This window comes from Castor canadensis, chromosome 8 (assembly GCF_047511655.1).
Source record: "Castor canadensis chromosome 8, mCasCan1.hap1v2, whole genome shotgun sequence".
Lineage (NCBI taxonomy): Eukaryota > Metazoa > Chordata > Mammalia > Rodentia > Castoridae > Castor > Castor canadensis.
Window position 1 is genome coordinate 38,517,259 of NC_133393.1, and position 26,350 is coordinate 38,543,608.

The 26,350-nt window shown below is 42.3% G+C and overlaps 1 non-coding gene across 1 annotated transcript; it reads left to right on the top strand.

The window, feature by feature from the left end:
• Positions 1 to 7,982: 7,982 nt before the first annotated feature.
• On the top strand, positions 7,983 to 8,089 carry LOC141426074 (U6 spliceosomal RNA). Its single transcript, XR_012451181.1, has one exon. It is a non-coding gene; the product is annotated as a U6 spliceosomal RNA (small nuclear RNA).
• The last annotated feature ends 18,261 nt before the right edge of the window (positions 8,090 to 26,350 follow it).

Below are 26,350 nucleotides of genomic sequence, written 5' to 3' on the forward strand. Positions count from 1 at the left end.
TCTTACAAAGCTACAAATGCCCTCATGGGAACACCACACTGGTGGCCTCATCAAATTCTAATTGTCCCCCAAAAGCTCCACCTCCAAATACCATCGTCATATAAATTTGGAGACTAAGTATGAACATTCAATGTGTTGAAACACAGGAGATCTGGGAGACATTCAAACGATAACATGGCCTGTCTTAGGTGACTGCCCAGGAGGTAAGTGAGCCCTCAAATGGACACCAGAGACAAAACCAGAAACAGACCCGATAGGTTCTGTGGGTTGAATTGTGTCCTACCACCACCACCCCCATGCAAATTCATATGTTGAAACCCTAGCCCGCAGTAAAACTGGAGAGAGCACCTTTAGGAGGTAATGAAGGTCAAATGAGGTCATAAAAGATGATAGTACCTAATCCAGTAGGGCTGGTGGCCTTAAACGAAGAGGAAGAGTGAAACAGAGGGAGATCTTACTCCTGTGTCCACAAAAGAAAGGCCATCTCAGAGCATGGTGAGAAGGGAGCCAACTACAAGTCAGGAAGAGAGCCCTCACCAGAGACTGAATGGGCTAGCATCTTACTCTTGGACGTCTAAGCTTCAAGAACTCTGAGAAATAAATTATTGTTTTTAAGCCACCCAATCCGTGGTATTTAGCTATCTCTGCAATGCATAGATTATTAATAAAAGACTAATACATAGGTTATTGATAAAAGCCAGATTCTCAACTTTTCCTATACCATGCCACAGACTCACGGCCACCCATTCTATCTTCCTGGTGGGTATAATACTTTCTTGCATTAGTTAGCCTGCATTTCAAGTAACAAATCTGCATCTCAAACTGAATTATCATAGGACTGAAACTGGGTCCAGGACAAACTGTAAGCTAAGCCTAACACAGTTCAAAGTCACAGTGAGAGGCAGATTATCGTTCATTAGAAATTACTCCAGATCGTGTTCCCTGCTTCAGACAAAGTTAGATTTAGCGTGAATCCCCTAAGGCTTAAGCATCAGTGTACAACACTCACACGGGCCCTGGCTAAGCCCTGCATCAAATGTTTGATCCAATTCAAGGAAAAATTTAAAGTAGAGACCCTGCAAAATTATGTGTGCCTCATACTTCCATCTCTCACCCTGTGCCCAGCAAGTGGTTACAGGGCCAGGCCTTATCCTAGCCGCTGAGAATATGCTAGGGACAGAGACAAGACCATCCCAGGACAAGCAAATGACTGTCCAGATAAGTATACCGCAGAATTTAGGTAAAAACAATCTATGTGCGGGTGAGAGAAGAGGAGCTTGTGTCACCTCACAGGATGGTAGATAACCCACTATGCCTCTTCAAGAGCTCAAAGGCTGTCACGATGAGGCACATTTTTCACCTGGAAGAAAACAATATTCATTGTGAACCTGCTAGTCGTCAGGTAAAGAACCAGCATGCAATCAGTTCTTACAACATCCATGTAGCACAGCATTATTGTCTCTTTTTGGTGACAATGATGCTCAGAGAAGTTCAATAATGAGCCTGTGGTGGAGCTAACTTGATATCACAGACCACCTGACTGCACAGCCCAAGAAACTTCCAGTTTTCCAGACCTTCTGCCCGTGAGCCGCTAGCTGAGCCAGGCTGAGAGCCAATGAGGAGGGATGGAAAAGGGGCAAGAAAGGGACACTTGGCCTCCTGAGTTGTGACATTCTTTTCCCAAAAAAAAATGCTCAAGTGGCATTCTTTTCACCGTGCTTTCTGTAGGAATCAATTTCATCCACAGAACAGTGCACAGTGGCAACAAAAGATGACTAGGCACAGGCAACTCCACACCAGGGAGGGCTATGCCTTCTTTAAAAGGCTTTGAGCTCTGTAAAATTGGGAGTTTGAATCCATCACTTCTCTAGCTATGGATTCATGCTTAGGATATCTAATTTTATGAGAAAAGGAAAAATTCACTTTCTGAAATTTTTGGAACTGAATTAATCATGCTTGGCTATAAAATCTTCACCTTGCATAGCCTTTATGTAAGCTCCTTTGTGGAGGTTCCCTTGTTCAGACAAAAAAAAAAAAAATATATATATATATATATATGTAAATACATATGTCAAGTGATCACAAACCCCATGTCGTTTAGCTATGAACGTAACAAGAAGAACTAGTATGACATGTTGTTTTTCTTCTTTTATCTTCTGAAAAGACCAACCAGCAATCCAACGTGAAAAAAGCTAATGTGATACTAAGTTTGCAAATTTAAAACTAAGAGTTCTGCAGTCAAGACATGCAACAGTTTCCATAGCAACATTAGCGCTCATCTTTAGATTTTTCAGCCCTATTAAAGCCATTCAGGTCATATTTTTATATAGGCCAGTGTATGTATAGCGTGGTTGAATTTAAGTTGAGGCTGATTTTCCATATTTTAATTATAAATGACTCCTATTATGGGTTCGTATGCGTGTTTCACTTGAGTACTTTGGGTAAATGGATAGTATTAAGCAGCAGGTTGATTTCTTTTGTTCTGCCCCCAGTTTTTTCCCCCTTTTATATTCCTTTTCCTCAACACCCTGGATGCTGAAAATGGAAAGGGTAATGATGTCAGGCTGCAATAAGCTACACAAGGAGCCCACCTTGCTATAGTCACTGTGCCACCTCCAAATATAATACAAACCAATTTCATCGGGAAACAAGCTAGGCAAGCCACTGTTCTCACAGGTTCCCGTAAACTGACACACTCGCATAGAAGCCCCCTGTAATGGGTTTCCACATCACTTTTACAGCTGGAAAGGAAACTGACTTTGCCAGTGGGCAGACTCAGCCAGCTCCTGGAGAAAAAAAAAATCTATCTCCTCAACAAAGTTGAAGTAGAAAATTTAGCAAAATTCCACATCAGCTGGAAAGGGTAGGGTACTCAATATTTCATGAGCTATCCATAGAAAAGTACATGTGTAATAAACATTTCCTTCAGAGAAAAAAAGCCTAATAATTGTAGATTCTTGCTAGCAATATGGATGGTGATTTATTTTTCCAAAAATGAGTGAAGCAGATGGAGATTCCAAGGATCCTGGATGAGTCCTGTGAGTCCCTCCATATGCAGAGTTACTGGACAGTGGAGGGTGTCTGGAGACAGGATGGGGGAGGGCAGGGAACATTTCTTCAATGCACTTTTAGTCTGAAATAGTATCACAGTGTCACAGACACACAGAAACCCTGAATGAAACAGACAAATGGATGTGGCAGAAGGCTTAAAGCGAAACCAGCCTGCAATGATCAGGGCTATTTTTAGTTTTCTAATGAAGAAAGCAGCTGTAGTCAGAAAGGTTGTCACTCGCTGCTTGTGAGACCAATTTGTTCTGTGCTGGGGTTCCAGCATTCATCAGCAGTAAACCTCCTCTGAGATCTTCAGAAAGGGGCCCCAAACAATAATTACTGTGGGTTTGGGGTTCTTTTTTTAGGAGGTTAGTGACGATTCTTCAGCATCTTAGTTAATATAACTATTAGAGTCAGGGAATGATGAGCCAAACATAAGCTATTCTTGTGCCTTTCTGGAACAATCCATTTCAAAGCCTTAAGGAGCAAAGAACAAAACTTCAGCTTGTTCTTTCAATGACCTAAGTGGCTGTTTTCTATCTCTTTTATTCTTTTTTGACCCAAACTGCTAAGCAAGAGTATAGAAGGCAGGAGAGAATCCCCAGAAACTGACAGGCAAGTGCTGGAGAGTGACCTGTTTTTAGAGATGAGAGCTAGCAAAAAAGAATGTTTCACCATTGTATACAGAGGTATGAAGGGAATCTCAGTATGGAACCCATGAGAAGGTTGCTACCCCAGCTCCCGACAAGGTTATATTCTAGTATAGATCCTGTCACCCCCAGGATATGGTGACATTTATGTGTCAGCTCTTCATGGGATTCTATAGAACATGGGTACCCCATATATGATCGTCATTAAACTACTCCCACATTGCAGTGGAGGATATCCTCTTACTTCTAAATATTTAACTTTCTGACAGAAATTGCTCGTTCTGTTGGCAAGAGCTGGTGCAAATGCAATAGCTTTGCAAATGTGGGTCATAAATCACATCCACAGGGCTAAATCCTTCTCTGCCTCAGGAAAATGAGAAGGAAAATGGCAAAAAGGCATCAAAAGAGACCCCTCTGATGTGTAGTGAAAAGGATGGGGGCTGGTAGAGACTGGGGCTCCCCATCCAGTGGGAGATAGCCAGATGGGGTTTGGGCAGCAGCATCACCTCCTTCCGAGTTCAACCCAGACTGAAACGAGTTTGCAGATGTCCTCTAGATTAAAAAAGGAAATAGGGGAATGGGAAACTCTGAGGGAGTAAATAAACAAGTAAACATGGTCATAAGTGAGACCCAATGTTGGCCTTCCATTGCCTGTAGCAGGGGAGTTAGGCTCTGTGATACTCACCTTCCTTCCAGCTCTGAAACTTGGACCCAAGAGAGAACCTTCCTCAAACTGTCATTGTCATGTGTATTCATTCTCACATTGTGGAAATTCTCCTAGCCCATGGGTTCTCAGTCTTGGCTGCATGCTAGAATCCCCTGGGGAGCTTTTTATAGATACGAATGTCCAGGCCCAAGCTCAGACAATTAATTAAGCAGACTCTCTAAGGTGGTGAGATCCAAGCCTCCATAATTGTTTTCCAGCCACCATCACCAGCACAACTTAAATTTCTTCTTGTTTTCTCCTCCTGGACCTTGTGAGGACCTTGTGAGGACGGTGTCAGAGCAAGACCTCAGTGCCCTTCCTACCTGGTACCAGCTGCTCCTGACTACCAAGAACTGGACATCGGTCTTTTCCAAATGCAAATGCAGATAAATACAGAGAAAATACAGAGTGGGCTTCTCAGATTTACTATGAATAGAAATAAAAATGTCTCAGTAAAATAATTGATTATATTTTGAAATAACTTTTCAGGGATACCGAGTAAAATAAAATATATTATTAAAATTAATTTTACCTGTTTTCTATTTTCATGTGGATACTAGAAAATTTGAAATTGCACACAGTTCTCCTTCTAGTTCTAGACCACTGCTGTGCTAGACATACTTTAAACTACTATAATCTTTTTTTCTCCAGCATTCTTTTCTTCAACCTGGAGAGTCCCATTCCCTTTAGCTTTTTCTTCTAAGTTATTTTTCCAAGGCAGAGGACTATTATTGCTCTTCTCTGAACCACTTTGATGGTATAACTTAGAGAAGATGTAATACATTTGGTCTTAGAATTTTCTCAATTCATGCTATGGTTTGGATCATATGTGCCCTACCCCGACTCAGGTGCATATTTTGAAGACTTGCCTCAGAGTAGCACTGTTGGGGGTGGGAGGTGGAGCATTTAGGATGTAGGATCTAGTGGGAGTCATTTTAGTCATTGGGAGCAGGCCCTCAAAAGGGATTGTGGATCTGTGACCTGCTCCTCCACTCTTTTTTGCTTTAAGTCAGCGGTGCGTGGTTTTCTTTTTTTTCTCCTCTGCTTGCTCCCTTTGCTTCACCACTGGCCCAAAGCCATGGGGCAAACCAATCATAAACTGAACTTCCAAAACTGTCAGCCAAAGTAAACCTTTTCTCTTTATAAGTTGATTATATCAGGTAGCTGTTATAGAACCAGAAAGCTGACTATCACAATTCATGTCCCATGTGGGGAGCTATTAGGTGAGGTATTAGAAATACTAGAAAACCTCCCAAGTCAAACGTGCCTCCTCCAACTATCTTCTAGAGGATCACTAGAAACATCTCTTTGGGTACTCATTCCCCCAAAGCCTTTACCTAATGTTCTCCCAAATTCTTAATCCACTCGTACTCTGACCACATGTGCAAGAGCAGCACGCTGACACAATGGAATACAGAATGGCAGTGGGGTTCTCTCTTTTGTCTGAAAGAGTAGTACAGATCAGGAAAGGCCTATCATGAGGAGAAGTTGAAGGGAAGGGATAAAACTGGTGGAGGTAACCACAAGTAGGTATCTGGGCAGCCAGGAAGTGCCTGAGTATCTGGAGTTCTCTCAGAAGCTAAAGAAAGCTGAGACATAGTCAAGAAAGATTTTGTCCACTGAACAATGTTACTAAAAGGTTGGTCCCACTTCTTAAAAAAAAATCTCGTAGAAAAAATTCAGTCCTTATAAATATTGGCTTTTTTTTTTACCTTTAAATAATAACTCCCGTAGGCATATTTTAAAGAGAATTCTGTTTACAAAAATCTTCTGCTTAATCACATCCACAGGATAGAATGTAGTACTTCATAGCCCAGGAAGGATTAGCAAGTTGTTGGAAGTAATGAGAAGACTGCTTTGTGAGTCATTCTCAAACCCTGGACTTGTCTGTGTGTGTCTTGGAATTTCACTTTATTTTTTTAAACACTCAGTGAGCCCTGGCCCTCAGTGGTCTTGACACAGAGGAGTGTTTGCATGGCCATTTCTTCCCTCATTCCTGGGCACTTTTCTTCCCAGGGTGATCTCTCAAAGGGCTAGATTTTGTTTCTGATATTCTAACTGACCATGGAACCCATAAATGCTAGGGCTCTCTTCTGAGATGCCTGAAGGACATCATTCCAACTTGGAGCCAAACTCGGGGTTCCTGACTACCCCTTTATTTTCTTAATCCAACTAACCTTGGAAAATGGGTAGCAGCCAAGCAGTGGTTAGGGTGTGTATTGGTCAGCCTTTTTGTTGCTATTAGAAGATATTGAGAGAAGTACGTTAAAGAAGGGTTATTTTAGCTCATGGTTTCAGAGGTTTCAGTCCATGGTCAGTCGCTTCCACACTTTTGGGTCCAAGATGAGGCAGAACATCATGGCAGCAATTGTGTGATGGAGCAAAGCTGCTCACCTCATGGCAGCCAGGAAGCAGAGAGTGAGAGTAAGGGGAGGGGTCTCAGGGCACACGATATAACCTTCAAATTCATGCCCCTAATGGCCTACTTCCTCCAACTAGACCCCACCATCTAATTCATTTAAGACCTCATCAGTGTGTCATAAACGAGCTGGCTGGGATCCTTCTGCTCGACCCTGATAGAAATTGTGGATAGGCAAGGAGAAGCCCCTTCAGTTATTCTTGGCTCTTGGCAGGTGTTTTTAAGCCATGGCAGTAGATGACAGCAAGCAGCACCAATGACCCTGGGCCTTTGACAGCTGGGGTGACAGGACATTGAGATTCCAGGACTTGGAGGTTGGGCTGAGGCTCTTGACATGTTGGGCAGCAGTACAGAGCTCTGGGCTGATCTCAACTGGCCAATGTCAGTTTCACCATGTTCTCTGTCACTACTATTGCCCCATCACTTACTTGCTCAAGTCACTTGTGCTCCTGGGCAGCTTCAGCCACCCTGCAGCTGAGGTCCAATTAGCCACGGAGGCAAGCCTGGTTCCTGTAGCTGTCAGGCAGCCACTGATGTCCTGCCATCATGGGAAGCCCCTGCTCCACCATTGCTCTTGTTGGGATGTCTCTGGCCAGCCCACCACCGTCCTCACCTCTGCTGCCGGCCCATGTCCCTGCCTCATTACTGTTCTTGCTGCCCCACTGCTGCTAGTGCTACTCTTATTTCCTTCATACTCCCAGCTCAGCTGCTCTACTAACGACAAGAATTGTAAGTAGGCAATACAGATCACTCGAGAGAAGTCTTTATTGGACCTGTTGTTGTAATGCCAACAGGAAGCATGAAGAGTGTCTCCCAGATGATTTCAAAGTGAGCTGAGCAGCCTGTTTACATAGCCAGAAGAGGCTGTGACAAGGTTGTCTTTACCAGTCATGGCAGTCCCCTCATGCAAATGAAGGATTGTATTTGCACCAATCATAGCACAGTCTCTCTCACCAGTCATGACAGCCTCTCATGCAAATGAGGGACTATATTTGCTTCAGTCACAAACTTAGTCTTTGGTGACCACTAGAGGAAGGAAGGGCTCCCTCTCTGGCCTGGGTGGCTACTGTGGTGACAAAAGTCTGGTAAAAACTGCTTGCTGGGGCAATGCCTCCAGGAACCAGACTTGTGCTTTTGCTTCAAAACAGCCAGTGCTGTGCTCGCTTCGGCAGCACATATACTAAAATTGGAACAATACAGAGAAGATTAGGATGGTTCCTGCGCAAGAAAAAAACAAAACAAAACAAAAAACAGCCAGTGCTGGCATGAGGGCAGTCTAGTTGCCTGGCTTGCAGTCCTTTGCTGAAGGCAGCCAGAGCCCTGTGGAAAGTACTATCAGCTAGCAATTAGGGATTCAATCCTCTCCAGTCCCCCAACATCTCAGCACATTTAAAGGAAAAAGAAACTTTCAAAAGGGTGTTTACAACAAAGGCTTATGAGTAACCACGCATTAACAATATTTAACAGTACTCTGACAATACTTAACTCCTTTCTCAGTGCCCCAGGGAGAGGTGGGTCCCTACCATCTATTTCAAATGGACTAATTCACTGAAGTTAGCAGCCTCATAATTCAATCACCTCTCAAAAGCCTGGCAACTGGCAACCAAGCCTTGCCTTTACCACATGAGCCATTAGGAGACATTTTTAGATTCAAACCATCACAGGATGAGTTCACATGGTAGGGGATGAGCCCTTGCAAAGTTACAGTGATTCCAGCCCACCATCTGTAATTCCCTCACTCAAGAGAAGCTCCTCATCAGCTTGCTACCCTCCTCTTCCCCTTCCTGACTCAGCTCCATGGATATGCCAGGTTAGCTTGCTCATTTCATGCTAGACACCTCTTACTTGAATTTTTTTTTCTGGTGGTACTGGGGTTTGAACTCAGAGCCTGTGCTTGCTGGGCAGGCACCCTACAATTTTAGCCATTCTATCAGCGCTTTTTGCTTTATTTGTATTATTAAATAGGGTCTTTCTTTAGATCTAAACAGGCCAGCACCATGGTCCTCCTGCTTGTGCTTCTCTACATAGCTGGAATAGCAGGCTTATGTCACTGTGCCCAACCATTGATTGAGATGGAAGTCTTGCTAATTTTTTCCCTGGGCTAGCCTCAAACCTCAGTCCTCCTGATCTCTCCTCCCATGTATCTAAGACTAGAGGTTTTAGTCATAACACTAGTCCTCTTACTTGAATCTTATATCTGATTTGAAACCCTTCCAACAATTGAGCTTCCATTGCCCTCCCCAGCACGCTGTGTGAGAGAATAGTTCTCTGCTCTCTTGCATTTGTTATGGTCCCAGCATATATCAATCAATGTTGTATTTCCCAACAGTAATGAATAGAAATCTGTAAGTTCAGGTCTCAGGGAAGTGGAGGCATGACAGGCTCAGTCTGGGGCTCAGGGTTTAATGTCACTCTCCTGCCACCATTTCACCACCCTGGCACAGGCTTCTGTTTGTGCATCTGTCACGTAGACCTGGCCCCTGCTTTGCAACCCCGACTCCCTTACTACTTGAGGGGAGAAACTGGGCTCTCTATCTGCTCATCTTTAAGCATAGCATGGTTCTACTAATACATCAGGCACTTGATAGATGTTTGGTGACTGGGAAATATATTTATGCATCAGCTCTGCTCTGCAAATGGGTTGGAAAAAGATACCTCTCAAACAAAAATCAGAAATCTAGCTGGCTAGCTATTACCAATGTAGCTATTCAAAGCAGAAATAAGTTTCTTAGACTCATCCTCTTAAGGAAGGAGACAGGATGCAAAAAGGCCTAGCACCCTGAGCAGTGAAATTTTCAACAAATAGCACAGGCAAAAAGGAGCAATGGGACCAGGTGGAGAAATAGACACACCCTCTTTGTACCTTGGGCACCAGGCTGTCAAGATGTGAAGGATGAAGGGACATTGACTAGGTTTGAGCAGGACAAGACATGGCCCAGGAAAAGATTTTTGGGGGGGGTTGGGAGTTGGATCCAGAGATCAGAAGCCTGGTGGAATTCAAAGTCAATGAGGAAAAATGAAGGAAAATGGTGGAACTAAAGTCCAGGAAGGCCTCAAGGAAGACAGAGATGCTGCCATCCGGTACCCTTCCTTTCTCAGTTGGTTGGGAGAACATGTGGTTCTTTACATTGGCTGGAGATCCTGGCCCCCTGACCAGGGACTGGTTGAAGCCTTTTGAAGTGAGACAGGGTCTCTTCTTGACAATCCCACTGCTCCACAAAGGTGTTTCCTACCACAGGTGGTTCTCATAGTACAGACCCCATCAGGTGTAGACACCTGGTACAGCATCAGCGTCACCAGGTGTCTACAAATGCACTTGGACATACAGATAGACACACTTGTGCAAGCAGATTCTCCTGCCCTGCCCAGGTCTGATGCATGAGACTCTGGAGGGAGGCCTTCAATCAGTTCTTACCAGTCCCTCCAGGTGACGCTGATACGTGTTGTACTGGAAAACCATCCCATTCAGAGATGAGAGATGCTGATCTAATTGTCCTGGAAGGATGGTCCCCGGGTGATTCTAATTCACATCAGGCCTCCTGACTTTTACATTTCTGCTTCTTCCTGTGCCTGGGCTTGTTCCTGTTCTGCAAAATGGAGATCAAACCATCTTCTTAACCTCAATGCAAAGGATGGAGTTACAATGATTGTTATTATTATTACTAATACAATTATTTGGACTATACTGCAGATTGAATGCAGGGCCTTTGTTCTTCCTAGACACCACTTGAGCCTTGCCCCCAGCCCTTTTGCTTTTAGTTTCTTTTTCATGTTAACTTTTTTCCAGGCAAGCCTTAGACTACAATTCTCCTGCCTACACTGGGTAGGTTCAATACCACATTCATCACAAGATGGGGTCACACTAACTTTCACCTGAGCTAGCATTGAACCATGACCTTCCTGTCTCCACATCCCACATAGTTGAGATTATAGGCATGAACCACTGCTCCCAGTCCCCACACCCCTTTAATGGTGCTGAGGATGGAAACCAGGTCCTTGTACATACTGGGCAAACCCTCTATCACTAAGCCATGCCCCTAACTTCAAATTGAATGACTTCCTGAGGCACATTTCAGCTCTAAAGGAAACAATCCCCTGATTGCTTGAAAAGGAAAAGAGAGGGCCACCCAAAGAAAGGGAAGAAGAGAAAAAAGGGAAGGCTCCAAGAGCTGCTATGATGAAGAGCCAGGTAGCTAGTGCTCTCCAAGACAGCATTGCTTCTAGAGGTGGCCATGGGATATTTTTAGCAGAAACAAATGTGGGACAAACAGCACGTGATGTCTCTTCCTTAGTGACTGAAGCAAGCCTTCCTAGGGTCTTCCCTGGGGAAGGTGTTAATGAAGGGCCATTTCACAACACTTTCACTTCACGATGAAGACTGTAGCTGTCCTCAGGCTCCATGGTGCAAAGCTGAGTGAGTGAGAACCCTGATAGACAGGTGGAGCAGACAGACAGGGCTGGGTCTTTGGGGGATAACCTGAGTGTTCCCGTCTTCTCTCCCCTTTCTCTGCCTCTACCTTCTAAATGGGGGAGGATTGTAGGACTAGGCAGATGGGAAACCTAAGTTCTGGAGATGGGAGCAGAACCAGATATAAAGAATAAATAGTAGTGAGTTCCCTGGTGACCTGGGAAGCAGAGTCTAGGCTGGGAGCCAGAACTTCCCTGGGAAGTCACTACGCATTGCCAGGAGCCAAGCAGCTGTCCAAGTCTCTGCCTTCAGAATGGGGCAAACCTAGCAGGGGACTGGATTGGGAGATGGCCCCTCAGGATGCTAACTGCGCCAGACATGGATCTACAGTGGCTACAAAAAGGTCCACTGGGAGGACTGCATATAGGTCACAGCTAGGGAGGGAAGGCACAGGGCCAGAATTCAGTGCCGGGGAAGAAATGTCAGTTGTTAGATCCATATACTTATGTTATCATAACAAAGGTGCTCCTGCAGTTGTGCAGGAGTTATAATACTGGATGTCCCAAATATTTCTTCTACATAGTTGTTCTTGGACTGATATAAAATGTTCAATAAACTAAAGACACTACACAAAGGGCACGTGTTTAATTCATCTTCTAATTCTTTTTCCCTTCCTCTTCTTCTCTCTTACCTTCCTATTCCCTGGTGCCTTAACTTCTTAAAGACAGGGTAGCTGGGATCAGAAATGGGACTAAACATTCTCCAGAGCCATTTGAGATTTAATTAGATAACCTTTAAAAAATATATTAACTTTGAATCAATATGGCACAAATTTAAACTAGAAAGCTTGGATATTTTCTACCTGTCAATTTGATTATTTTGAGATAAAAAGGGGAAGGGGGTTAAAAGTAAATGACCAGACAATTATGCTTTTGCAAACTTTTTGTACAGTGGTTACACATGAGCCCCAATGTATGTCCCAAATAAAATTGGGACATTAAAACTGTATTTTTAATACAGTGTAACTGTACAGGGAATTAAAACTGTATTTTTAATGTGAAAGTTACTAGTGAGCTCAGAGACAATAAAATCATTTCATGAAAGAGAGAAGCCTGAACAAAAGAGTGGCTTGGAAGGTATCTTGGCATGAGATGGCAAAGATATGAAGAGAAAGAAAAAATATACCTGGCACATTCCCTCCTTAGAGCAGAACTTCGCTTTATGGGAGACATAATTATCTCCCAGCTTCTCCAATGCTGGCTGTCTAGCTAATTCTATAGAGACAGGGGCTATTTAAATGTTCCATGAATGCCGTGCTGGTAGTGATGCATATGAAAACACGAGGCCTCCCAAAGATTTTACAGAGCAGCCGGAGCTGCCTGCCGTGCAAAGCTGTATGGAGTGAACAGCTTGCTAGACCTGAAAGCAGGCACCTTGCACTTTCTGGTTCCCCAGGCCTGACTCAGAACCCAGGTACTTGCTTGTTGGGCTGCTGGTGCTTGGAGGTTAGAGCAAGGACTCAGCCTGACACCTGAAACCAGTAGTAACTATTATAAAACTCATCTGGAGAGGGCTCCACTGTAGGGACCTGAAGTTCAGAATCTTTGGGTGGGTACAACTACAATTAGTGGTGGTGGGTACAGACACTGACATTCATAGATGGCACTATGGAGTTTTGGTAATGTGTGTGGCTCTGAGTTCCCATGTCAGCCAGCACCACATCTCATTTTCCAGTTTCCCCAGTGCATGGGAAATGCAGACAGGATCCTCCTCATGGTCTTCTGGAAAGCGACATTTCTACGAGGTACTGTGGACAGGCCCAGTGATTCCCTAGGGGCTGCCAGAGCTTGAGAAAATCTTCCCAGACTTTTGTCAACTAGTGGAAATTTCCAGAGAAAGTTTGGGTGAGCTGTAGGTGTGCCTTTGTGGTGATGGGAAGGTTAAGGCATGGAACCTTTTTGTGCATGTTTTTGGGATGCAGTAAGCTATCCACACCTACTAAGATGTGGGTTACCCAGGTGTAATCTTGTGGGCCTGGTATTATGCATCAAGAGCCCCAAGAGATACTTTCGAGTCTTAGAAAGGTTCTGTTGGGGGTGGGGTAGTAATATGCTGTGAGATACAAGGAGGAACTCAGAAGGGCACACCCGTTTAGGTTCTTGGCGGTACAGGAATCAGCTGTAAAGAGGGTCTTCCTCCTTGTATTTCCTCTTTCTGAAGAAATGAATCAATGCTTCTTCTTTTTCTTTTTCACTGAGTTTCAAAGCATCTTCCATTCATCAGTGTTAGCAGAGGCACTAGAAACATCTCCATCTGAGCAGTGATTTAATTTCAGGGAGGCTCTGAGTGAGGTACACAGATTTCATTTCCTCTGATCAGTCTGAGGTTAGAAAGCAAGAGAGATTCATGCTCTAAGATTTTCTTAGGACTAAAAATAGGCCCAGCAGTAGCTAGGCCAGCACTGCCAGGCCACTTCCTGGGTTTGACTTTCCTCCCCTCCTCTCATTTGCTTGGGTACAACTTACACCTTGCTTCCTCCTCCAATCCAGGGTAATGGAAAAGAGCACGCGCCAGGCAGCCAGGGCTGTCACCAAAGCTCTGCACTTTGGCCTCCAGAGGGGCTGGAGGGGTGGAACTCAGAGGTACAGGATGCACAAGGCCCTGGGTTCGACCTCCGGCATGCAAAGTAAGTAAACGAAGGCTTACTGCATAGTGTTACTATTCCAAGTCATTGAATTGATACATGTGCAGTGCCTGGAACTCTTGCCTGGCAGGTAGTAACCACCTGATGAATGTTGATGAGTACTGCATTTTAAAAATTAAGGAAGCATTGTGGTTGATTCATTTGGGAATGAATATGTGTTCTATTTAAGAAGAACATTTTCTAGGCTTAAAAAATAAATTTGAGACTGGTCGTGGTGGTGCATGCTTACAATCCCAGTACTGAGGAGGCTGAGGCAGGAGGCTCATGAGTTCCAGGCTAGCCTAGTCAGGGTAGCATGATCCTGTCTCCAGAAAAAACAAAGCAAAAATGAATAAATAATAAATTTGATCCTAGAACTGGGGTTAGCAAAGTTCTTGTGTAAAGATCCAGATAGTAAATATTCTAGACTTTGTAGGCCATATGGTTCTGTTGCAACGACTTACCTCGGTTGCCTGAGGCAGTATGCAAACAGATGGGTGTGGCTATGTTCCAGTAAAACTTTATGTGCAAAGCAGCAGTGGCTACATTTGCCGACTCCTGTCCTAAACCATAAGACCCAGAGAGAGAAAGCAAGCTCACCGTGTTGCCCCCATATGCACCACTCAGCACTGTGCTGAACACAAAGTTGGTGCTTACGCTGTATTATTTCTTAGCAAATGAAAAAAACTCAAAAGGGACGGATTTTTCACTCCTTTAAACATTGAACTTTAGCCCTTTCTCCTATTGTGAGATGTGCAATTCCAAGTTCTGCCAACGGACATGACAAAAGTGTTCCCAGGCGAGTGCTAAGCCCTGAGTTCAATCCCCAGGTGTGTGGTGGAGAGAGTGTTCTGAAGGACACCCCGTGTCCATTCAAGGCTTCAGGGTCTCTGGGAAAATAAGAGTTATGTCACAAACAGAACAAAGACTGAAAAGTACAGACAGTGACAGAGACTCTCACAATCCACAGATCTGACATTTGTGCAGCTTTTTCTTGAGTGTGCATTATGGACTCAGGTGTATGAAAAGCAGTAGGGCACCCCCTGTACCTGTCTGAGGAGCAAGGGACCTGAGTCTCTTTTTTCTTGGGGGAAGGAGGAGTTCACGCTTGTTAGGCAAGTGCTCTATCACTTGAGCCATGCCTCTGGCCCTTTAACTTTTACTTTGTGTTTGCAGATGGGGTCTCACACTAATTTTGCCCAGGCCAACCTCAAACTGTGATCTTCCTATTTCTCATCTCCTGAGTAGCTGGAGCCTAAAGTACCTAAACACTTGCTGCACTGGTCCCAGGCCCTCAGGAGAGGCAGTTCAGTAAGCTCTGCAGTCAAACAGGTGTATGGGCCAGGTGAACTGAAGCATGAGATTCCCCCCTTTCTGCTTTGTGTCCTTCTGTACAAATTGGAAAGAATGATATTACTGACCACCATGGCTGGTGTGACGATGAGCTGAGATCACATTCAGCACATCGCCTATTTTTACCTTAGCTATTTTTCTGATAGTGTCCCTTGCTTTTTCCTGGTGGACCTTGAACCTTAATCCTCCTACCTCTGCCTCTGAGTAGCTGGGACCACAGGGGTGCACCACTATACCTGGCTTGTTTTTAAGATAGGGTCTTGACCTTTTCTCTGTACTGGCCTTGAGTCCTCCCCTCGCTACCTCCTGAGTAGTTGGGATTACAAGCAGAACCACCATACCCTGCTTCTTCCAACATCTTCACAGGAGAGGGAAGAGGCAGGAACTTTCTGAAACATATATGAGCAGATACTTAGAACTGAGAAAAGATGCCAGGACTTTCCACATGAGCTGCACTGTGTTTGCAAAAGTTCCATTCCCAGCTGACAGTGGGTAGCTTCTGAGGCATGATGCTAAGCAGAGATCCTCACAGGGCCCCACTCTCCTCTTGGGGAACAGGAAATCACCCCATTAGGACTGCAAAGGGTATAATTCAAATGAGGGCTAGAGCACCTAGCAAAAATAAAGCATGCTTTATGAAGGGTGGCATGATTTAATAGGAATGATTACACAGATAGCAGGCTCACGATATCAGCCACCATGGGTCTAAAATAGTTTGAGGAACAGCTCTGCCCAGAGGCTAAATGAGCACCCCCTAATGCCGTTTCTCCATGACTACTGTACAATCTCATCAATTTCAGAATAATGGGGCAAGAGACGGGAGTGGAGCTCATCTGAATTAGTGAAGAGCTAGACTTTATTATAATCATTCCAACAAGACCAGCTCTTTTAGCTATAATGAGTAAAATAGCACAATTTTGCTCATAAACAGATACAGCCAGGCATGGTGGTACACACCTATAATCTCAGCACTTGGGAGGCTAAGGAAGGAAGATCAAGAGTTTGAGGTCATTCTGAGCTACAAAAGAAGACCCTATTTCAAAAAAGAAAAGTTCAGGAAAAAAAGAAACAAGTGATTTTTTTCATTGTGTGTACCTGAGTAGGTATTGTCAGAAAGTCCCAGGGTCCTTGAAAACTGTGTATTCAAATGTGCATAGAGATTTATCTGCAGTCTCTGCCCTCCAATCTTGGGAGTGTAGTTGTTTTGTTATTAGCTAGATATACACAAATAGGAATTCCTCTACTTTGTGTAGCAAACCTATCTTCATAGACATTGCAAGTACAAGTCAGCATAATTTCTATTTCAACATATGCAATCTGCATTCCTAAGGCTACAGACACCCAAACTGTGAAGTCAACACAAATGTTAAGTCCCTGGACTTGTGTTCTTACCAGGAGCCAGGGCTGGTAAGCATGCAGTGACTTCTCACTTACTACCCTTTCACCTTGCCTACCGTGCAGCCAGCAGGAGAGATATGGATGATACCTGTAATCGAACTGGCCAAGAGGAAAAGCAAATAAAGTTGAATGACCTACTAGCCTGTCTATAGATCCAGGCCCAAAGGAACATTAGCCGAGGTCCAGACCTTTTGTTCCTGGTTCCTGCGTTGATAGCCAGTGGGCCATGAGCACTCACACGTAGTTTGTGGATTGCTCCTAGATGACCCCTGCATTGACTGGCCTGGAATTGTAGGGAGCAAGGGGGAGCTTAGGGCAGAGGTGCAAATTCCACCATGCAATTCCCATTTCCCAGGGATGTGTTCTGGAAAAGACTCAGAGCTGGATGATCCAGGCTCCACCAGCAATTTTCTCAATTGTCATCATTCTGTGCCCCTAGCTCCAAGCTCAGGACCTGGAACACAGTAGCCCCTTGATAAAATGAGAGAATGAATGAATGAATATTTGCATTTTATTAAGTTAATAGAAATATCCAGGCCACACAAGGGCATGTTTTGAAGAAGTCTAAGGGTAGAGGAAATTTATAAGTGTACAACAAAGGAAGCCAAATATGTGTGCTATCTCTGAACTTGCTTGCTTAGGTTTCCCTGGTGCACACACCCAGTGTCCACCCATTGTTCAAAGGACAGCCTGCCATGTCACTAGGAGACACAACTCTGTGATGTTTATTGGGCCCATTCATGTGTGCAAATGATCATTTGCAGGTCAGGCTTGCTGAAAGCCATCCATTTTTAGAATCAGCCAAACATGAGCTAGCATCCAGGAGGTGGTACCTAGACATCAGAGGCTCCCAAACTCTTTGGAGCTTGAGAATGGTTTTTAAATTCATCTAAACTTTGAAAAGAAGAAGAAGAATCATGCACTGCAAGCATGCATGTGGTTATGGATGGTGAGTATTTGGCTCTAAATAACACTATAACTTTCCAAAGGCTCCTAATTTCAGTCTGACATCAGGAAGAGGAGTACTTTCCTATGAAAATTTAAAGCCAGCAAAAGCATTCTGCATCCCAGAGTCCTGGAAGAAATAAGGTCACAGGGCCTTCCCCAGCATTGGGATGCTTGTGTTCAATGGCTTTTTTTTTTTTTCCTCTCCTATTAAACACGCCATCTGGAAGCAAGCTTACCATCTGGAAGGACTTTAACTGGGTTCCAGATGGATCTCCCTTTGATCCAATCGATACGGACAGGAGAACACTAAGAACAAACTCTCTCCCAGATTCCAAGTTGGCTGAGAGAGCGTGGATATTTCAGAACACAGGCTAAAACCAAGCATGGCACGAATAGGTTAGGAGCAGGCTTTTTGAGAAGAAAGAGCAAATTGTGAGAAAGAGAAAAGCCCACAGAGGAGGGCTGGGTGGCCCACTACAGAATTTGAGGATGCCCACAGTATTTAACAAGACCTTCAGGTGACTGCTTGGGAGGACTGTTTCATCATTTCAGGTTTTGCTTTGTTTTAAGAAAAAAAGGTCACAGTCTGTTTTCATTGTCTGGCACTTTTGAGTAGAGTAGGAGAAAAAAATTAAAGATTAGCTCAACTTTTTCACCCTGTCTGTGCCAAGCCACTATACTATGTGTACAAGGCCACAGAGATAGAGGAGACAAAGTCAAGTGCAAAGGTGCCTGATGCTTCTTCACAGCAACCTAAGCAGCCCCACACCTGAGATTACCAGGCATCATGAAGACAAACAAAGGCCTAGAAAATGTGAGCAGGAGTGCAATTTTACATGTATGTTACAATATGATTGTCCCTCCATATCTGGGGCATTGGTTCCAGAACCCTCCATCGAGCCCCAAATCCATAGATGCAGAAGTTCCTTAAATAAAATGGCATACATAGTATTTGGACAAAATCTGTGCACATCTCCCACATTCTTTAAGTCATCTCCAGCTTATAATATGAAATACAATGTAAATGGTGTGTGAATAGGTGTCATAAACTACAGTACTGTTTGGGGAATAATGACAAGAAAAAAAATCAGTACCTGTGCATTACAGATGCAACTTTTTTCCGAATATTTTAAATCCATGGTTGATAGAATCTGCAGATGTGGAGAGCTCACTGTACTAACGAGTGTTGTGAGGAGGAAAAAAATATGTAAAGCACGCAGTAAAATGCCTGGCACTTAGTTGTGTGTTTGTTTTAATTCTTAAGCTAACTTCTTGTCATGGAACCCATAGCTCCTTTATAATCTTCATGTATTTGTGACATAGGAGAAAACTGTAGCTCAGTGCTGTATTGCTCATGGAATGGTCTAAAGTCATCTGTCTAAAAATGAAGAACTTGAACTTGAACGTTCAGTGGAGATCTTGGACATGATTGGTTTCTAGCTGAAGAAATCATTCTTCTGTTCCAACTGCATCATCCTTTTTACAACTTCCATGCGTTTACTTCCTTTTCTCCTTGAGTTTACTGTAATTCTACATCTGTGCGCCTGGAAAAGTGCTAAGACTGTACATTCTTCTTTCAAAGTTGCCTCATTTCTGACATATATACCCACATACTTATTTGTATTTATTTACATAAATTTTATATATGTATAATTGTATTGAATAAATGCTTCAAATTATTTGGAGGTTAACTGTGTACAAAAAAAAAAATGGTTCTACTCTGAGCTAAGATATTGAAGATAGCAAAAGCCCCAACACTGATATTTTTCAAAAAGGGAATCCTTGCAGAATCCCATGTTTATAAAATTTATGATACTACAAATTTCACATAAAATAAAAATACTTGTAGTAATTCTTTTTTTGGTGTTACTGGGGGTTTGAACACAAGTCCTTGTGCTTGTTAGGCAGATGCTCTACCACTTGAAACATACCCCCAGCCTATTTATTTATTATAGCTAGATAGATAATTTATTATAGCTAGTCAGATAATAGTGATACCAAGTCCAAGTATGAAAATGATAAAAGAAGTTTTCATAAAGAACAAAGGCATCCTTTTTGTGTTTTGTAAGTATCAATATTAGGTAATATGGTTCTAATTTGTACCTGTAACTTCACTAAAAACTTCTAGAAATTCTCTTTATAGAGGTCTGTTTGTGGAGGGCTAAACATTTTCTTAAAGTAAGCCCTTTTCAAGAGAGAGTTTTCAGTAGTTGGTTGTAGTCTAATTTTTGTCCAAAAAGATGGCTTTTTCCAATCCAGTTTAGCTGTTGGAACAAATCTGGGTGCTTCAGCTTCAGTTATTTATTCTGTCTAATGAAAACATTGTGGAATTTGCATAACATTTCAATGCTCAGGAAGTTCCCATCTATTTGTTTATTTACTTGTTCACTCATTCATTCATTTATTCATTCATTCTCCTTTTGAAACACATTTTAAAAAGCAGAAAACTGTGCATTGGGATCATTTTGTTTATGGTTTTTAGTGTTCATGCTAAGATATACATCAGTTCAGTCTTTCTTGGCATGTGAGATACCACAGGCTTTATGTAAAGTTCAGAGACTCAGAGCTCTACCTGTTTTTTTTGGTGGGAAAAATACAATTTGGTTCCCACAGGTTTTCCTTCCCTGAGAATAGTGGTTTCAGTGGTGATATTGGAAAACTGAGGTAAACACACACTTTTGCAATAGGTGGGGGTAGCATAAAGGCCCAACCTGGAGTTTCAGGCCTTGGGCCAATAGGAATCCTAGAGAAAATTGGTGTCATCTGCCACGTTCCTTTGGGGATGTTTGTGGCCAGACAACTAACTGTGGGATGTTCGCGCTTTCCCTTTTCTTGTGAGTTAAAATTGTGACCAGTGCCTCCTGGCCTTTTCCCTGTCACAACAAATTACAAATGATACTCATGAGAGGACAGTTGGGAGTGTGGACATGGCCCTTAGATGACTAGCCCAAAGAAAGTCCCCCTATGCTTCTTTCATAGTGGCTCAGTCCTACTTTCTTGGGATCCTGTAACCCATTCACAATACACTGGGAAGCAACTTCAAATTTGGGTCCTAGAGGAAAGAAAGGGAGAGCAAAAGAATATATAAATATCTAATTAAAATTTAAATTCCCTTATTGTAATTTTGAACAATGCCTTGTAATTTAGAGTACTAATCTAGAGTTGAAGCTAGGAACACAAAAGTGACCACTGCCTACCCAATCAGTGGCCATGCCCTGTAATAATCAATACAGTCCAAAGTATGATATCCATAAGAAACTGATGCATCAGCCATAAAGTCAAGTTAACATTTTGTAACAAAAGCTAATTCTCTCTTGTGGCTGCAGAGTTAAAGCTTATCCTTGAGGTCACCCTATTATCAATATCAGAAAAGCTAAAGGTTATGGTTCAGTGTGGAACCAAAAGGTCATTTGGGAACAAAGAATCAGACCAAAAGGGGAGTGATTGGGTTGCCTTTAGATCATTTTTCTAAGCTATGAAAAGCCCAGTGGATGGACTTCCCCTGTGTTATCACCAAACACATCTTTCTCATGATCTTAGTGAATCCCAGGTGTAGTGTCTCCTGTGCTCCTGGAGAAGCACACATACTGAATCTATCTGTAAGTGTCACTTTTAAGGGCATCTCCTATAGTACAATACAACCAAACAGTTTAGTGAAATTGTATTCTGTTCACATGGGCATGAAATGATGCCCAGGTTAATTGAAATGGTCTCAAGGGTTTTCCAAATTTTTCTTTCTGAGGTGACTCCTACATGTGGCCTTATCAATTACATATGGATTCTTATTGTGGTCAAGCTGGAATTTCTAAGTTCAGGGGCACCTTCCTACACCTTTATAGATCACCTGAATCCTCTGATGATAGGTGGTGAGGAAAGATGTTAAGATCCATTTTCACTTTGACATGTAGGATTAGTGTATTCTAACAAAATTTGCAGAAGTTAACAACAACAGATGTGGCTATGGTTAGAACTCCCCAGTTCAGCTACCTGGGAAAGAGACTAATTCAATGAGCAGAAGTCTTAATCACTACTTTGTTTTTTAAAGCTCCAATTTAATGAAAAGTGTTCTTAATTGGAATGAGTTCTCTATTCTATTTCCCTCCTCCATTTTCTTTGACCAAGGCCATTAACCTCTCTCTTTCCCAGGTTCCTCATCTGTAAAATGAAAGAATTGAGTCAACCTATCTCCAGGGACCCTTCCAGTTCATTGTTTCCTTTCTTTAATGTGTCTGACTATAGACTTCAGTGAAAGTATTGCCATTTTCAGGAAAGTGAGAGTACCCTGCTGTAGCTGGATGGCCCTGCCCTGGTGAAACAGAAACTTAATATGACAACAGCAATAGCAACAAACATTAAATTCCAAAATTGGCTCTGTGATTACCTTCAAAAGCAGTCAGCAGTCAGCATCTAGCCAGGTATGGAAGTGCACACCTATCATCCCAGGTTGGAGGTAGAAGGATCATGGTCTAAGGGATACCCAGGAAAAGTGTGACATCCTATCTGAAAAACAAACAAAAGCAAAAAGGGATTAGGGGAGTGGATTAAGTGGTAGAGCACTTGTTAAGCAATCAAGAGACTCTGAGTTCAATCCTGTGTGTATATAAATAATCTCAAATTGAGCCTGAATGAATGCCTGTGTTCTTTAAAGCCCTTCTGAGTCCATACTGTTTACTTGGGTCTAGAAGGTAAAAGGGAGTTAGAAAGATGAGAACAGTGTGGTCCCTGCCCTCAGAGCCCAGACCTGGCAAGAGATATAAATGCAAACACAGTTGCTCAGTAACCTGGTGCTAAGTGGGTTATCTTACATGAAGCCCACTAAGGATGGAGCAATTAATTCTGCTTAGAAAGGAAAAGGGAATGAAGCCTTCCCAGAGGAAGTTACAATCTGAACCAGGGTTCAACAAAGGAAATAGAAAAAGATGGTGAGCCTAGAGACTGGTGTCAGGGAAGCAGGGAATGAAGAGGAAGTTGAGTTGGGAAAGTGAAAAAGTAACAAAGTGTAGTTGGAAAATGTGACTAGGAACATGAATGAGACTTGAATGATCTCAGATGTATTTGGGATTCGTCTTCAGCTTTGTGAGTTTCATAATCAGATTAGAGGCCAAAATGTTGTGGGATGGATTTTGAGCAGGGAAATGTCAGCAAGTGGAAGGATTAGGGTTTGAGTCAGGCAGTCTAATTCCAGATTTTATTGTGTAAACCTCTCTGTATACTACCCACAAGGAAAATAAATAATAATATGCTCATATCACCTAATGTTTTATAATATTTGCAATTAATAAGCAAAAAGTCTAAGAACTTTTGCTGCCATAGAGAAATATATAACACTTTCATGGGTAAATATGGTCATAAAAGTATGTAGAACACAGAATAAATTCTATTAAAATTATCTTATACATATTATACATGCTTATCCATTGAAGGCATGGAAAGAATATATATCCATAGTTTGACAACCATCATTTCTGGGTACAGGAATTGTGGGTGGTTTTTACTTTCAACCTAATAATTTTCTGTATTTTTCAGATTTTCTAAAACAAATATAAAAAAATTATATTTGAACTTCCAGTTTCTCATCTGCCCTGTGAAGAATTTAAAAGTCATTATTCTGATCCTTACCAAAAAAAAAAAAAGCTGAACATACTAAAATCGGCCCTCAGCCTCTGTTTCATGAATCTCTAGGAAAACAAAGACAATAGGGAAGACAAAACCAAGGAAACCAGAATAAACTTTACCTCTGATGCCACAGGTATGGCAAACAGTAAATTCAGTTTAACATCTGGTCAGAAAAACAGAAAACCTCATGCTAAAGGCCTCACTATCCCCTTTGCTTTTACTAAACACATTATTGCAGCTTTCAAGAAAAAAATCATAAGGTATAGTAGAAAACAAAAACCGTCATCTGAAGACATAAAGCAAGCATTAGAACCAGATTCAGATATGACAGTGATTTGAAAATGATCAGACCAGGAATTTAAAATTAACTCTGATAATATGCTAAGGTCACAAATGAAAAAAACATAGAGAATATAAAGAATATGTGGATCATGTAAGCATAGGGATGGAAATGTTTAAGAAAGAATTAAAAAAGAAATGCTAGAAATAAAAACCACCCTGATGGAAATGAAGAATGCCTTTGACGGGCTCATTAGAAAACTGGACACTGCTGTGGGAAGAATCAATGCACTTGAAGATACATTACTGAAAACTTCCAAAACTGAAATACAAAGAGAAAAAAAAAATGAAAAAGAACAACATATCACAAACTGTGGAACCATTACAAAAGGTAGACTGTATATGTAATGGGATACCTGAGAGAAAGATAAAAGAAACAGAATAAATATTCAAAGGACTAATGACTGAGAATCTGCCAAAATTAATAACAGACACCCAGTCAAAAATCATGGAAGTTCAGAAAACAACCACCAAGATAAATACTGAAAAAATATACTTATGCATTTCACATTCAAACTATGGAACACCAAAGGCAAAGAGAAATTTTTGAAAGCCAAGGAAAAAAATATTTTACCTAGAGAGTAGCAAGGACAAGAATTACACTGTTCTCTTCGTAAGCCATGCAAGCAAGAAGAGCTTAGAGTGACATACAAAGTGTTGAAAGAAAACTGCCAACCTGGATGCTGTATCTATGAAATGACCCTCCCAACATGAAGGAGAAACAGAATTTCTCAGACAAATACAAATTGAGGAAATTTGTCACAAGGACACCCACCTTCAAAGAAGTATTTAAAGAGAGTTTTCAGAGAGAAGGAAAATGAGAAATTCATTTCTACATAAAGTAAGAAACTCAGACCTATGTAAAGAGAAGAAGTAAGGAAGCAGAAGTCCACACTTACACTGAAGATGCAGAAGATCAGGACAAGAGCCCAAAGTCACCACCCTTGTCACTACCAGTACCAGTGTCAGAGCTCCAGGTGGGTGGGAGAACACTGCCATAGCAATTTCCAGAAATGCCCTGGCTCTGTGAAAAGCCAGATGCTTCAGGAAGCACCATAAGCAACAGGAGGCTAAACATGGCTTCTCTTGTGTTCAGTCTCTTGCCAAATAACCAGAATCTTTCAGCTGCTCAGAACCATTCTACCAAACTTAAATTTTCATATAGCAGGAATAATAACAACATCATGCATCTGCCTAACAGCAGGCCACTATTCCAACCAAGATAAAGATGGAGATACCCTGATCTGCTTCCCTAAAAGAAAGGCACAAAATCCTATCTGTCACACCAGGAGATAATGATTCTACTTTTAGTTCACACCTGGATATTAGATAACCTAATGACCAACATAAGGGTAGCGAGCTTTCTCACGCTCTTGTTCTCCTTACCTAACTGAGGGCAACTGGAGATGCAGAAAGGACAAGTGATAGAAGACAGACATGCAGGAAGTTGATACCAGGTGTGCTGGGCACTTGGATGGAGAAGCACAACAGCCTCGTTGCTTCTTTTCTCTTATTCTTTAAAATCTTACTTCTAAAATCTTCTGTTCTTTAAAGTCTGTTTCCTTAGACTTGCACTGTCCCATGTTCCCTTTAATCTCTCTTAAAGTCTTGGTCCTCAGACTTGCACTGTCCCATGTTTCCTCTAAAGTCTCAGAGCTCAGACTTGCAGACAAACAACAGCAGCCGCATCTAAAAACTGCATTAGCATAACTCTTAAAGTCTGGGTCCTCAGACTTGCACTGTCCCATGTTCTCTTTAGCTTTTCTTTAGCTTAGCTTTTTTAAAGCCTATTATATAAAGTTCTTGGTGCAGAAAGCTGCTCTGGTAGAGACACAACAGCCAGCAATAGTGTCAGCAGCAGCCAATCAAAAATCCCCATCAAAAAACCTCCAATCAATCCCCCATCAAAAAACCTCACATCCTCCTTCAGTGAGTCTTTTATATCCAGTGGTAAACAAAGAGGTGGAGCAACATTTCTCAGGGAGGGGCATAACATTGTAACAAGAGAAACCTACTTTTCCCACTTCTCTGAACATAAACAATTTAGGAAAAGCAGCTGTGCTGCATTTTGCCTTCTCACTCTCTTCTGAAGCTGGGGCTGTGCCAAACTCAGCCTGTAGATCATTGAGCACAACTGTGCTATGTCAAGTTCTCATAGGCTTCTTATAATCCACTTCCCACACTTATGGAGTTAACAGCCAAATAAAATTGATAGACCTGTACTTAGAGGGACCAAGAAAAAAAAAGGACCACTCATACAATCACCTACATTCTTTACATAGAAGAGGAGAAAATGAAAGAAGAAGAATCATTATTTTTATATACATAACAAGTACTTTGGGTTGAATTGTATCTCTGAGAAAGTTATAGGGAAGTGCCGTCCTACTCCCAGACCTGTGAATATGACTTTATTTGGTAATAGGGTTTCTTTCAGATACAATCAAGTTAAGATGAGGTCATAGTGGATTAGCGTGGGCCCTAAATGCAGTAACTGGTATCCTTACAAGCACACAGATCACTGAAAGTACATACACACACAGGAAGAAGGCCATGTGGTAACAAAGGTAGAGACTGGAGCAATGCAGCAACAAGCCAGGGGAAGCCAACAATTGCCAAGAGCCACCAGAAGCTGGACAAGATATGGAAGGGTTCTTCTCCAGTGGCCTTAGAGGAAGCATGGCCTCGATTTCAGATTCCTAACCTCCAGAACTATGAAGAATGAATTTCTGCCATTTTTAGCCAAAAAAGTTCTCATTCATTTTATAATTTTTAAAGTTTG